Source organism: Drosophila suzukii (genome assembly GCF_043229965.1).
Source record: "Drosophila suzukii chromosome 2 unlocalized genomic scaffold, CBGP_Dsuzu_IsoJpt1.0 scf_2c, whole genome shotgun sequence".
Taxonomy (NCBI): domain Eukaryota; kingdom Metazoa; phylum Arthropoda; class Insecta; order Diptera; family Drosophilidae; genus Drosophila; species Drosophila suzukii.
The window spans coordinates 23,123,789-23,139,404 of record NW_027255896.1 but is presented as its reverse complement, the minus strand read 5'-3'; the positions used below and the strand labels follow the sequence as shown (position 1 = coordinate 23,139,404).

General features: G+C 40.3%; 1 long non-coding RNA gene across 3 annotated transcripts; it reads right to left on the bottom strand.

Moving 5' to 3' along the window:
- Positions 1-3,407: 3,407 nt before the first annotated feature.
- On the bottom strand, positions 3,408-4,741 carry LOC139354144 (uncharacterized). Of its 3 annotated transcripts, none has more exons than XR_011605222.1 (3): positions 4,640-4,741; positions 3,929-4,083; positions 3,408-3,820 (listed from the first exon to the last, which is right to left on the bottom strand). It is a non-coding gene; the product is annotated as an uncharacterized lncRNA (long non-coding RNA). The 3 variants fall into 3 exon arrangements; XR_011605224.1 differs by having other exon boundaries at positions 4,693-4,710; XR_011605223.1 differs by lacking the exon at positions 4,640-4,741 and adding an exon at positions 4,440-4,572.
- Positions 4,742-15,616: the final 10,875 nt, after the last annotated feature.

Sequence of the window (15,616 nt, the reverse complement as noted above, 5' to 3'; positions counted from 1 at the left end):
CTGTCAGCGCAAACTGAGTAGAAAGATCTTTGGGAAGCGCCGAGTCAACGAGGCGAGAAATCATCGAGGCGACCAGGAGCCGTCGGAGATACCGAAGGCCACGTGTGGTGATAATAAAGCCAGCCGAGCCACCAAGCCGCGTAGTATTATACCCGCAAAAAAAAATTCTGGGCCTTCTCACTGAGCTACTTGATGGTCACGTTTATATAAATTTTGTGGGACGAACACACACAATCTACTGAGCTAGCCGCACGAATCTCGTAGCGATCAGACATATAAAATCAGTTCGTTACAACCTTTTGATATTCTTTATAATAAAATTGAACACGATGATATTCCTCAAATATTTAAAAAAAATTCGAGAGAAAATGTTAGAAACACATAAATAAAACGGAAAAGAAAAAGAAGAACAAAAACACCTCTCAATGAGGTAGAAATCTTTAGAATAATTAAATATAGCTATTTCAAAGTGTTTTCAAAGTTTCTTATAGTAAGCTCTTAAGTATCATCTTAAATTACCACGACCTTCAAATAAAGTTTGGATACGCACAAAAAATCAATGCTCAGTCACTGTTAGATGTTCTGAGCTGGTAAATTTGGCCATTTTAAAATTTAATTTGAAGTCGTTAGAGCCGTTTTTGAAGAATCAGAAAAAGAGCTTAAAAAATATATAAATAAGAAACAACTTTGGCCCATAATTTTTAAACCTTGCTATTTAGACGAACTAGCTGTAGTAGTTCACAAGATACGGGTGCTGGCGTCGCTGCCGATGTCCTCTGCGCTGTCTCCTGTCTTCCCGCTGGGCTTCTCCAGGACAACGCCTCTTGACTGCTTCAACGGGTCGTTCGCCCGCCCTTCCTGACAAGCAGCTTGGCGTTCTGGCACCCTGGGATTTAGGCGGTTGCTGTTCGGGAACTTCGCCGATAATCGGGCTCTCCAGCCTCTCCTCTTGAAACCGCAAATCGATCCACCTTAGACAACTTTCCTCCCCGAGCTCACGATTCTTCGTCGAAGGCCTCTTTCGCTTCACTCTGACAGACCCGCCGTGCGATTCGCCTGGGTGTGGCCGTGACAAAGTTGGAAAACGCCTTGGCTTACCCGTGTGATTCCTTCCGGACCTCAGCCACTTGTGTCTCAATTCGGAGATTCCTGATGTCCCAATACCGAACGTCTTGACGTGGCGATCATGGTCCTTGTATGCTTCCCACGGCGCTGCTTCCGAAGACTCGCCTTGGTGTGGCTCCCTCGTAGATTACTTGGTTTACTGACTGTTCACTTGGTACTTTAACTGATCTTTATGGTTTGACTCTTTGGGATTGACTGATCCAGACTGATCCAGAACCGTTATTTCCCTTCCTTTCCTTTGCGCACGGCCCGCTGGATCTCTCCACTCCGGGTCCAAAGTCCGTGACTCCTGTTTGACCCACTTGTCTTTTACGCACAGCTTCCAACCGAGGTTCTGCCCACTGCTGCCGTCCCGCTGGTTCCTGTGATGCTTGTGGCACGCCTGTGTGCCGCTCCACTGCCGAGATGTGGCACTTCTTCTCCCGGTCCAAAGTTCTCGGCAGAGTCCAAAGTCCGGTGGAGTTCCGTTATCCCCTTTTGCACACGGCACTCTTGCTCATCCCGCCAAGTCTCCACTCTTTCATTATCCGCTCCTTGGTCTCAAAACTCTCCTGTCCTCCATCCTTGGTCTCCAAACCCTCTTGTTCTTCATCCTTGGTCTCCAAACTCTCTTGTCCTCCATCCTTGGTCTCTAAACTCTCTTTTCCAACCGCTCCTCGCCGCGTCGTTACCACGCGAATTCGCAGCGTATCTGGTAAGCGGCCGGCCATCTGTTGCTGCTGCTGCTTAGATTAGTGGGGAGTTGTTCAGACGAGGGTGGTCCAATCCGTGGCAGTACACGTAGTGGCGAAGCGCGCAAGAGAGCGTGCGAAGACAACTACTATATATAGCCGCAGAATTGAAAATCTGCAATTATGGTCCGATCATAACGAGTGATACGCCAATCGAAAGGTATCGCACTAACTAAGAAGACTGCATACCAAGACTTTCGAAATATAGATTTGTTTGGGAGAAAAAGCGGTAAAAGTAAAAATTTAGAAAATTAGAGCTGCTGGATACGGTGGGGATATAAGCCGCCGGCTGTTTAGCTAGTTATACCCGTTACTCGTAGAGTAAAAGGGTATACTAGATTCGTCGGAAAGTATGTAACAGGCAGAAGGAAGCGTTTCCGACCCCATAAAGTATATATATTCTTGATCAGGATCACTAGCCGAGTCGATCTAGCCATGTCCGTCTGTCTGTCCGTCTGTCCGTCTGTCCGTCTGTCCGGATGAACGCTGAGATCTCGGAAACTATGAGAGCTAGGCTATTGAGATTTGGCGTGCAGATTCCTGAGCTTCTTACGCAGCGCAAGTTTATTTCAGTAGACTGCCACGCCCACTCTAACGCCCACAAACCACCCAAAATGGTGGCTCCTACAGTTTTGATGCTAGATAGAAAATTTTAACTGAAATGTATTAGTCTTGTCAATACCTATCGATTGACCCAAAAAAAATTTTGCTACGCCCACTCTAACGCCCACAAACCTCCCAAGAAAAAAGCTATGACGTCAGAGCCAGACAATGCGAAATGTTTTTACTCGTGTATGTGTGTGTATGTAAATAGTTGCCGGCCGAACTTAGCGGCAAAGAAAAAAGCATTGCCGGCGCTCAGAGAGAGCAAAGTGCGCGGCTAACTTATTCTATTGAATAATGAATTTTTCACGCCTACCTTAACGCCCACAACGCTTAAATCTGTCTTCCGCCGGTAGGTGGCGCATTTAAATCTCGCTTTGCTGCTTGAATATCTCCATTTCCCTTTGGTCCCTTTAGCTGAGTAACGGGTATCTGCACTGGTAGAAAAAACATCGTTAATGTCACTATTTCGCCAACGTTTTAACTATTTTTCCCAGCGGTTTAGAACCTAACATGAAAATCGTAAAAACGAAAACGTTAAATAGTTAATTATTTTTTGAATAATTTCATAGTAAATCCAACGATTTTTTAATTTCGATCAAATATGTTAAAATAGTACAAAATAATTAAATTAAATATGTTCCATAGTAAAAAGTATTATATTTTTATATTTCTTTTAAATATTTTCATATTTAGTTCCAGTAAATAGAATATTTCATTTGAATGGTTTTTATAAATAAAATAATTATAGCCCGCCCTCAAACTCAGCATATTTTTATTTGGATTAAATAATTCTCATATTTAAATCAGACTGGGATGAACTTTAATATAAATACAAATTGTATTTAAATTAAACATAATCCCCGTTAAAAGAACTGTACTTAATGTTTGATTTAAATGTATTATTTAATCCATACTATTATGGTGCATATTCAATTTAAACCAATCTGTAGTTTAAAACAAACGTGATTTATATTTAATAAAGACCCAAATAAGTATGTGGGTTTATTGAAAATAAACGTAAACTTATAATCCAAACAATTGTTCTGCTTAAACTCTATTTTTACCATGCTAACACGTCATCATTACTTTTGTTTTAAATACATTTGTACTTAACGTAACTCTTAGAATTTATATGATACATATATACATATACATATTATACATTATTATACATATTTTTTATAATCACACATTTTTTTGTTTTGCCACATTCGTACGCCTGCATGTGCGTACAAAACTTTCCTGCGAGTCATAGTAGTGATAATTTCTTTCGCTTGTTGGTTCCTTTAATGACGGTCCACGAATTATTTAAGATGACAGATGTGAGCAATACGGTGTAAATGTAGTATAAGAATAATCTGTGAATAAGAATACGTTATTAGATTTTTGGTAATGGCATAATTTAGAAAAAGTCAAGCTTATCATAAAAAGATAAAATTTATAAATTTAAAAAAATTATACATTACCAAGTGATACAGTTTTCTGAACTGTCTTTAATAGTTTAAGTCGCTCTTTGTTTTGCATTTGCTCTTCGTAAAAGCAAAAAACCTTTTCCTTAAATGGGTCCCATATATAAAATTGCTTCTTTCTCAGGGTACAATATGTTGAAATAAATTTGTATCTATAAAGAAAAAGTTAATTAGTTTTATAATAAGTTTCGAGTAGGTGTTTTTATATAAAGGGATTTAAATATTGTTTTAATTTATTTCATTTTTATTTATTAAAAATTTAAACATTAGTTAGATTTAGAGAAAAATCACGTGAAAGAGCAAAAAAATATTATAAAGAAATAGGTGAAACGACTGCGACGCCTCAGAGCCGAATGCAACGGCAGCAAAGCGTCTTTTTTGCGCCTTTTTAGTGTTTTCCTTCTCGTGCATTCTACTCCTTTTATCTAGTTTGCGCGGCTTTTCACTTAATTTCCTTTCATATTCTTCATTTCTTTCGCATATTTTTTATTCACTTCATGTTTATTACCCAATCGTATATATTTTATTGTTTTTAAATGTAATTTTCTTTTGAGCTTTGTTTATTTCGTTAAATGTATTATCTAAATTTTCACGAAATAACAACGCGCACAACAAAGAAGAAACACAAAAAGGAAAAATGCGAGAAAAAGAACGTGGACATGCACATGTCTTAATATTAAGTAATTATTGTGTTTTTATGTGACTCACGTTTTTTCTGTACTTTTCACTTTTTTATTACACTTAAATGAACACTTGTCTACCGAGCTCTATTAATCACTTTTACATCCGATCAGGAGAACCGCTTGCTTCAAAGTGATCGCGGGATTCGCTACAAAGCGGAGTGTCAAAATATTTCGTATATACATACATACATTTGCATGTGTGCAAAAAGGACGCACAAAATCTGTCGCGTGCCGTTACTTTACAATAGAGGTCAAAGTAATGGGGAAGAAAATAAGAAAATATGTACAAATAAGTCCTTAAGTTAAATAACTTTTATATGTCAATTTAGTATCATTTATTTTATTTTATTAAATTTATATATTATAAGAACATATCTTATTGTCAAAACATAGGTACACAAGAAATATTTATGTTCTTATGCACATACATATTTTCTTGACCGCCAATGTACAAATGCGAATGGAAGAAGAAGACGCGCTTGCGTTTGCCGTTTTGCTTGTTTATATTTGTTCTAATTTGTCTGAATGTATGTATGTAAGTATGCACATTGTGCCGTTGGTTTTAGTTTTTGGTTACGGCCCAGCGTTTACAATGCACGCACATTTTTGCTTTGGCTAAGCATGTTTTTGTACTTTTAATAGTAAATTGCAAAGCCAAATCTTATGATAATTGTCATGGAAATAGAAAGAGGCTGCCGGTGGTTGGGCAGCCGTAACTAAAACCCTTTTCTTTAAATATTATTTTATTATTTATTTTTATATAATATTATATATTATTTTTTATTTTATTTATATATATTGTTCTTTTGAAAATTACTAATAATTTAAATTATGTTGTGTATATGGGTCACAAACTTATTACATATACATACCTATGTAATTTGATTTATAATTTACAATTATTTGGTCAAATACAAATTTTGAAAACGTTCTATATTCAAAATAAAAGAGTTCATATTCCGAACAAATGGAAAAAGTATTTACTCCAAATATAAAAAACCTTCAAATATACTATGAATTGAACTACTTTTTATAATAGTTAAAACCAAGATGGCACCTTGGATTTGAATGTGACTAACTTGTTTTTAAATAAAAATCACTTTGAATTGAATACTTACATATTTGACATACGGCTTAAATATGTTTTTTATTTAAATGAAAGGTTTTAATATTTAATATGACTATGCATGGGAGTAAAAAAAAACAAATAAAAATATATTTGATTTCACTTCGTGTTTTTTCTACCAGTGTGATAGTCGAGGTACTCGACTATAGCGTTCTCCCTTGTTTTATTCTTACTGATAATACGCGTCGAATGAAATCCGATTTCCCGTTCAAAAGTAATTCAAAAAACAAGATTTTCTTCTTCTTCCCAAAATGAAAATGTTTATCCCTTTGTTGGAAAAACCCGCTGGTTTAGTGGGAAATCAAAAAAAAAACCAGATTTAAAATGCCTATAGTATCTAAACAACTAATGCTACAGAAACGTGCTATATATTTCTGAAAAGATAATTTAATTTGCTAAATACCCTTCATATAGTAAAGTGGTCTGACTATAAAAGATTTCGAGTTATGACAAAAAGTAATTTTTTAAAGCCACTTTTTGATTATTTTCTCAAAATTGAATCAAACGATTTCTTTTTAAATTTTATTTCATATAGCCCTTAAGACTCCTCAACTTTTGATATATAACACTTTTTGCCCTAAAAATTACCGTTTGAAAGATATTAAGCTATAAAAAGTGCAACTCGTTTCAGCTCCGTATACGAAATATTTCATACTTATTGGAATAAACAAGAAAAAAACCAATTTGATGAAAAATATTCTTATTAGATTTAATCAAACGGAAAATCGGTTATGGTTTTAGGGTCCTTTACTTACATGAAGCTAATCGAAATAGGAAACTTGATCTATTTGTTCTAGCACTTTGGAAAAACCCGCTAGTTCGGCGGGAAATATAAGAAACGACAGGTTTCCCTTGGAATCTGAAACTATACAGCCCTTGAGATTCCAAGCTTGTGCTATTAATATAGGTAATTGAAGCGATAAAACTAAAAAAGTTTATTATTCATGGGGACGACTCCTAGTCATGGTATTGGGGTACTTAACTCTTGTATAATTAAAAACTTCTGATATCAAACAAAAACACCTCTTAACGAGGTAAGAAGTAGTGGTATTACATTCGATAAAATAAATAAACTATATTACATATATGTATTCGGCACGCTACAACAGAAAATTTACGTGTAGGTAAATAAATATTTACTGTTGCGGGCCGAAATCATAAATTTAATAAAGTTTATTTATTTTATTGAATGTAACATCATTTTTCGTCAAAATTGTTGATATCAGAAATTTTTATTAAAGGCGCGTCCGCCACTACTTTTTACCTCGTTAAGAGGTGTTTTTGTTTGATAAGTACTTAGCCCCCAAAAGAAAAACGAAAATTTTGGAAAAGCGGCGATTTATTTCTCAACACAATTTCCTTTTAGCTCGATACACTTGACCCAACTTCTTTAACCCGTCTGAAAAATATGTTTTCTCGAGGTCTGCCAAATTCGACGCAAATTTCTGTCCAGCGAGTGACTTTTCAAGTTTGGAAAAAAAGAAGTCACACGGGGCCAAATCTGGAGCATATGGTGGATGGGGTAGCAGTTCGTAGCCCAATTCGACCCATTTAGCCTTGGCGAGGGCGGAAGTGTGAGCCGGTGCGTTGTCATGATGGAAGAGCACTTTTTTCTTGCCAAATGGGGCAATTCGGCATAGTACAGACCTGTGACGGGTAGTGCCCTTCTCCAGGTAGTCGATGCAGATCACACCTTGTGAATCCGGCCGATGGGACAGTCTTCGACTTCTTCTGAGCAGGTTCGACGGGTGAAGTCCACTGTTTCGACTGTTCCTTGGTGTCTGGTGTGTACCAGTGGATCCATGTTTCGTCGACGCAGAAACTCCTTCGGGTTGCGCTTAAACAGCGTCAAACACTGCATTGAAGTGGTCTCACGGTTGCGTTTCTTGTCCGGAGTGAGCAAAAGCGGCACCCATCGCCCCGACAGCTTTCTCATGCCCAAAATTTCATGAAGGATATGACCCACGCGGTCTTTTGACATGCTTACTGTTTCAGCTATCTCCATAGAGTAAGAATCTATATAGAGTCGCCAGAGCAATTAGCCCGAACCTCTGCCCAACCTCTGCTAAGAGCCAATTCAAGGCCATGTTTGAAGCTAACTTAGGTACGAAGCAACAGCAATAGGGTTTACGATTAATTACAAAAACAAAACAGTGAGCAAGAGCGGTGCAGAATGATGTGGGAATGAATTACAAGTTCGATCGAACTTTGAAAAAGAGGGGAAGTAAGCTTTTTTCGCCTAGGTGGCATCATAGCCTCATTATCTAAAGAGAGCGGCAGAGCAATTGGCGCCTCTATATAGTTCATTACTCTATGCTATCTCAGCATATCTTCAATCGGCGGTCTGCCAATACGAGATCGTGGATTTTTGTCACGTTGTTTTCCGTGGTACCCGTTTTCGGGGTACCTGGGCGTGGCTCATCAAAAACCGACGTGACGATCGTCATCGTAGACAGCATCCAAGCGCTCTTTGATTTCGGTGCGCGATTTCCCTTCCAAAAACAAGAATCGAGTCACAGACCGATAGTGCTCTTTCTCAATTTTTCTAAAATCCGCGGACACGTCCGATTCCACACGCAGTCAAAACAAAACTACGAGTCCGATTCGGCTGAAATTTCGACAGTAGCCGTGTACGAAAATGCACTACACGATATTAAATTTCTCTAGCGATAGTGACGCCATCGGGCGGTGAGGCTAAGTACTTATCAGACTGCCCTCGTACTTTTGAACGGAGCATCCGATTTTGACAGTTGAGGTGTCATTCGATGCGATCTTGATCAAGACTATATAGACTTCATGGGGTCATCTACCAGTTATATACTTTTCTCCTAATGTAGTATATCCTTTTACTTCACGAGTAAAGGGTAAAACAACAACAATTATTTGTTGCAAAGTCAGCAAAGCATAGCTATACGCATTTCTGGTAGTGTAAAGTATATATATTCTTGATCAGGATCACTAGCTTTGTCCGTCTGTCCGCCCGTCCGTATAAACGCTAAAATCTCGGAAACTATAAAGGCACGACAGTTGGGATTTGGCATGTAGATTCTTGAGCTTCTTGGGCAGCGAAGGTTTGTTTCAGCTAGGTGTCAAGTCCACATTTTTAAATATTTTCGAAAAAATTAAGTGAGATTAAATAAGATTTAGATTATAATGTCCAACTACATGCCAATAATTGTTCAATTCGGGCCATTCAATAAAATGTTTTAAGCAAATAATGTATTCAATTTTGGGAACAGATGCTTTGCTACTTTTATATCTCTATCTCCCTCACACTCCCTGAGTGCTCCTAGTACACTTAGCTGAGTAACGGGTATGTGATAGTCAATGTCATCGACTATAGCGTTCTCTCTTTTTTTAATCCTTGTGACAAAATTTGCTAAGAAAATAATGTTTAAAAACAATGTTTAAGAACTTTATCTAAATTCTAGCTGTTCACAACATGAGTAGCGCTATAAATATATATATAAACTTGTGGCGCTAGAATAATTAGTGTTTATGGGGAAGACAACAAATATGCCACCCTTATATTTATAATTAATAACGCACGAATAGGTTATATTAAAATGTATAGCTTTTATTCGGAGCGGCAGACGGACTGTGAATGTGTAAAAAGCTTGGCTCCAAGATCTTCATATAGACATATGCAGGCTTACAAAGTAGTTGCTGAATAGATAAGCGACAGCTTTATGGGTATAAGAAAGAAGGCGAAAGATAAGTAGGCGCTGGCGATCTGCTCCGAACATACTCCCCCCGTTGGAAGAGGTAAGGTTCCAACTATCTCGGAATCGATGGGCAGAACGGCTAGCTTGGCGACGGCTCTCTTGATCAGACCCGTAGCTGTACGGACCATAGCTACTCTGATGACTCCGTCCCCGCCGGGTATGACTTCTTGGATGCACCCAAGCTGCCATCTTAAGGGTGGAACGTTGTCCTCCTTAAGCAAAACTATGCGTCCAACCTTGATGTTAGACGTTTCGACGCGCCACTTGCTCCTGTCTTGAAGTAGGGACAAATACTCGCTGCTCCACCTTTTCCAGAAATGTTGCTGCATCTGGGTAACCCGCTGCCATCTGCTGAGGCGGTCTTCGCGGAGATGAGTAATGCCAGGCTCAGGAAACTTAGTGTAGCTGGAACCCTTCAGGAAATGCGCCGGTGTTAGCACCTCAAGGCTTTCAGCATTTTCTGAAATTGGACAGAGTGGACGGGAGTTAAGGATGGCAGAAATCTCATATGCAAGAGTTCTTAATTCATCGATGGCTAAGATGGATGCACCGACGACTCTGTAGAAGTAAAATTTAGCTGACTTCACAGCGGCCTCCCATAAACCACCGAAGTGCGGGGCACGCGTAGGGATGAACTTCCAATCGATCCCATCAGCTAAACAGACGGAAGATATCGATGCTGTGTGCTGCTCGCTCAAAAAGAGCTCTTTCAGCTCGGCAAGCTCTCTCTTTGCACCGACAAAGTTTGTAGCATTGTCGCTCCAAATGGTACGCGGACAGCCTCTAAGGCTGATGAATCTCCTCAGCGCTGCGATGAAAGAATCCGTCGTGAGATCCTGGACCACTTCCAAATGAGCAGCCTTCGTGGAAAAACAGACAAAGACGGCGATATAGCACTTGTGGGGTGCCTTATTTCTGGCCTCTGCTTTATGATAGAATGGCCCACAATAGTCCACTCCTGTGGTATGAAAAGCTGGATTAGGCTGCACTCTATTTGCTGGAAGGCTACCCATGACGTGCTCCCAAGTAACAGGCTTCATTCGGAAACATCGGACGCATTTGTTGATAACGCTAGCGACGAACTTGCGGCCTCCAATCGGCCAGTACCTTTGCCGTAATGCGGCAAGCAGCGCCTGCGATCCTCCATGCAAATATTTCTCATGATAATAAACGATGATCGCCTTGGTGACTGGATGATCTTTGGGCAACAGTATCGGATGCCTTGTGTCGTAGTCCAAGTTTGCGTTCTGAAGCCTTCCACCCACGCGAAGTAACCCATCGGAGCCGAGTATAGGTCTAAGCGAAACCAGCTTGCTTTTCTGTGGAAACGGCTTGCCCTGGCTAAGAGATCCATACTCCTTCGCCAAGTTAACCTGTTGGATGCTCCTCAGAAGAAGTACAGTTCCAGAGTTGATCTCCTCCACCGAAAGTCGACCTTTTAACGGCGCAGATTTGGCTCTGCAATTTGAAATGAATCGATAAATGTATGCAAATACGCGCTGCAACTTATCGAAAGAGTTGAGGAATTTGCAGTTTGATGAACTGTCTATGCAAACGGCCCCAATTAGAGCCACAGAACGGCGCTCTGGAAGATCCTTTACTGAGTCTAGCAGGGACGGCCAATTTGACGAGCTTTGCAGAAGGAATGGAGGCCCGTTAGCCCAAAGGGAATGTTCCAACAATTCTCTTGGGGTACATCCTCGCGATACGACGTCTGCCGGGTTCAAGTTTGTAGGAACGTGATGCCAAGACATGTCTTTCGTCATCTCCTGAATTTTCGCGATTCTGTTTGATACGAAAACGTTAAACTCCCTCGGAGGTTGCCGAATCCACGCCAACACAATAAACGAGTCCGATCAGCAATGAAAGGTGCATTCGAAATCTATGGCTTCCTTGGCGTTTACGATTAGCTAAGCCAATAAAAGCGTTGCGGAAAGTTCTAATCTTGAAATTGTTAAGGCCTTCAATGGAGCTACCCTTGACTTGGCACAGAGCAGATGGACTTTCGATTCTCCATTGGTCTCCGATCGCAAGTATAGACACGCTCCATAAGCTGACATGCTAGCATCGCAGAATCCATGCAACTCAACGGAAGCCCTTGGTTGCAGTACGAATCGTGGGAATTTTAAGTTCTGTACGACCGATAACTGTGAGGTCAACTCCCCCCATGACGAAAGAATGGGCTCTGGCAGTGCATCATCCCAATCCACGTTCGCACTCCATAGAGATTGCAGAAAAATCTTAGATTTTGTGATAATAGGAGTTATTAAACCGAGTGGATCATAGAATTTGGCAATCGTCGACAATGCAACCCGCTTAGTGGGTCGTTGATTGATTGGCAGTTGAGAAAAATGAAATAGGAGCTGATCAGAAGATGGATCCCAGACTAGTCCCAATGCCTTGGCGACATCCGATCCATCGTGAAATTTGATTAACTGCTCCTTGTCGCATTCAGACTCTCCCTTCAGGGCTGCTGACTCATTCGAACACCATTTGCGAATTGGAAAGTGGCCTCGCGACAGTAATTCCTTCACCTGACGACGAATTTCTCTCACCTCCTCAACTGAGTCCCCACCAGATATTAAATCATCCACATAGAAATCTCTACGAACAATTTTTGCTCCAATAGGAAATGATTCCTCCTCATCGTAAGAGAGTTGATGCATGGCCCTTATAGCCAAGAAGGCAGCTGGCTTGGTTCCGTAAGTCACCGTGTTCAATTTAAAACACTCAATTCTTTCCTGGAGCTCTCTCTCCAAACGATGCACTGCAAGAAATCATCCGGGTACGAAACACGCACGCAACGGTACATCTTGCAGATATCTCCACAAAGGGCAACTTAAAAAAATCGAAAGCAAAGCAGTATATTGAAGATTTTTTGTTGAATTGTTGGTCCTGCCAGAAGTAAGTCGTTCAGAGAGCTACCAGAAGTTGTTTTAGCAGATCCATCAAAAACGACACGAAGCTTCGTACTCGTGCTTTCCTGCTTATGTACGCAATGATGGGGCAAAAAGAATTGTGTTTCTGGCGGTTCCTTAGTTACAAGAGACATTTGACCTAGGTCGATATACTCCCTCAAAAATGCTGAATACTGAGCTTTCAGGGCTGGGTTTCTATCTAATTTAGCTTCCAACCTCTTGAAACGACGACGAGCCAAGCAATAAGAATCACTTAAAGATTCGAATCCGGAAGTGGTCAAGAGACGAACAGAGTATTGGCCGTTTCCAAGTCGAATGCAATTTTCAGTAAAAAGTTGCTCACATCGCAAGTCTTCCGGCAATAAAGATGGCTTAGACGAAGTGAAGTCCTCAATTTCCCAAAATCGCTTTACAATGGCGGAAAGTGTGTCATCGGAATAATCAGCTGGGTCCTTGATGCTGGCTTGTAAAACCGACTTATGAGTTGGCATGTTCGATGATAACCCTCCAGAGACTATCCAACCAAGCTTGGTGTTCTGAAGAGTTGGCAAAGCCCTATCCAAATGAATTTGTCCCATAGAAATTATTTCGAAAAACAACCCAGCGCCGAGTAAAAGGTCAATTCGTTGTGATTGATTGAAATTAGGGTCAGCGAGTGAAATGTTTTGCGGTATCCTCCACGATGTTGCATTTATATTGAAATGGGGTTGATAATCAGTAATACTGTGAGTCACAACCGCTGTGAATGCCGCTCGATAGCTTGCATCCCGTGATTGCACAAGAATATCGACAGTCTTATCAGAGATCATGGAAGATTCTCCTATCCCAGAAATCGACGTTTGCGATCTTCTGTGATTCAAGTTTAGTTGGCTGGCTAAGCGAGAGGTTATGAAGTTTAGCTGGGAGGCCGAATCTAAAATTGCTCGGCAAGGCATAAATGCTCCAATTCTATTTCTGACGTAGATAATAGCAGTTGGAAGCAACACGTAGTCGATCGGCAAAATATTTAAGGCTTTGGGTGGAGGGCTTGGTAAATGATGATCAGGATGCGATGATGTATGCGAACATGATACTAATGCTGATGAAGTAGATGGTAATGGCTGAGAGCTCGAGGATGGATCGCATGATGGAGATGAAAATGAGGTTGATGTTGCGGATGGGTCATGGTTCATGTGTAATAATGAATGATGCTTCATGCGACAATACTTGCAGTGAGTCGACTTGCATTGCTGCAAACTATGCCCCTTGCGCAAACAGTTGAGGCAAAGGTGCAACTTCTTTGCTTCTCTATATCGAAGATTCGGACTCAAATTTAAAAATCGAGGACACTTTGGCAAATAATGATCCCGTGCATCGCAAAATAAGCATGTCAAATGATTTGAGTTAGTAGCAGATGCAATAAGTGTATTTTGGTTATATTTGTGCAAGTTTTTTCCCACCTGCTGGCCTGGTGTTTGAGTTACCAAGGCTTGATCCAAGTTTTCCATCATCCTGCACCTCTTTTCCAAAAACGACTCCATAGCATCCCAGGTAGACAGCTCAGTGATTGACAAATCCTCTTCCCATTTTTCCCGCGTCCTCTGATCCAGTTTCCGAGTGACGATGTGAATTAAAAGTCCATCCAAAATTTGTTGCGTATTGGCCAGGGTTCGAATTGCTCGCCGATGCGAATTCATACAATCGCTCAGCTCCCGAAGACCCTTCGAAGATCCCTTCTCGACACCCTTTAAACCGAATATTGCCTGAACATGTGCCTGAAAGTGTAAAACTTTATTATCAAATCGATTAACCAGCAAATTCATAGCCTTTTTAAAATTAGCATTCGAGGGTTCGAGCGATCGTATGGTTTCCAGAGCCACGCCACCCAAACTCGAACGCAAATATTGTAATTTTTCAATGTCACTTAGCTCATCATCATTTCCGATGACCGTAGTGAAAGTCGCAAGAAAATCCGGCCACTCAGAGTAGGATCCATGAAAACGAGCAATTTCCAAATTTGGCAACCGAGGCTTTCTAGATCGAAAAGAAAGATCCGCATTATTAGTGATGTCAATAGATGTTGAATTTGCAGCGGTTGAAGCCGGCAATTGTGACTTGCGATGAGCCGCCAAGCCTCGGCTTAGTTTCGCCTTCACATCCATGAAGACTTCAGCAAATTCAATCCGATGGTCGCTCGAGATCTCTGCAAAGTCCAGTCTTTCCAACGATGTCTGCGCAGAATCAAATGCCTGGTTTAAGGAATTGATCCATTCCATTCGCGTCAGCAAATCAGATTCGTCAAACTGATTAACCGCATCAGCGTTTAAATAGCATTTCATCGAGCTCATTTGCCGCAAAATAGATTGGGCTTTGACTCGGTAGTAGTCGACGTCACTTGTGGATTCATTTTGAGCCCGAACCGAGTTTTCCGTATCAGACATTTTTCAATCACGAGAAAGAAAAAAATGAAATGAAAATGAAGTAAAGTAAAATGTCCGACCGCGTTAGAGGCACAAAACACCGTATACCCTTTACCGCGAAAACGTGAAGGTTAACAAGCGTCGCCGAGATGCAACGGAACCTTTAACTTTGTTGTTGTTGTTCTTGCCGATAAATTGCTTGCCTAGCAACAGCGGATTATGTAACTGGCAAACGAATGTATGTATGGCTATATGTACATGTATATATGTAATATGCGCTATTAACAAAGATTAAATGCGATTCACTTTGTTAAGAATTATTTGCACAACACAAATTTGGTGTTTTTTCACAGCGCAAAATGTACAAAAAATCAAACGGCCGGCTGTGCACTTTTATATGCACATATGTATGTATGTTCGTCTGTTTGTGACCGAATGCACGATAACGACAGCGAAACAAAGCGTTTGTTTAAACTATATTAAACAATCGCGAAACCGAGTTGCAGACTCCGATTAAAACTACTATCACGTCGGGGTCACCAAATGTTTGTGGGGAAGACAACAAATATGCCACCCTTATATTTATAATTAATAACGCACGAATAGGTTATATTAAAATGTATAGCTTTTATTCGGAGCGGCAGACGGACTGTGAATGTGTAAAAAGCTTGGCTCCAAGATCTTCATATAGACATATGCAGGCTTACAAAGTAGTTGCTGAACAGATAAGCGACAGCTTTATGGGTATAAGAAAGAAGGCGAAAGATAAGTAGGCGCTGGCGATCTGCTCCGAACAATTAGAACAGTAAAAAAATAAAATAAATTACAAAGAAA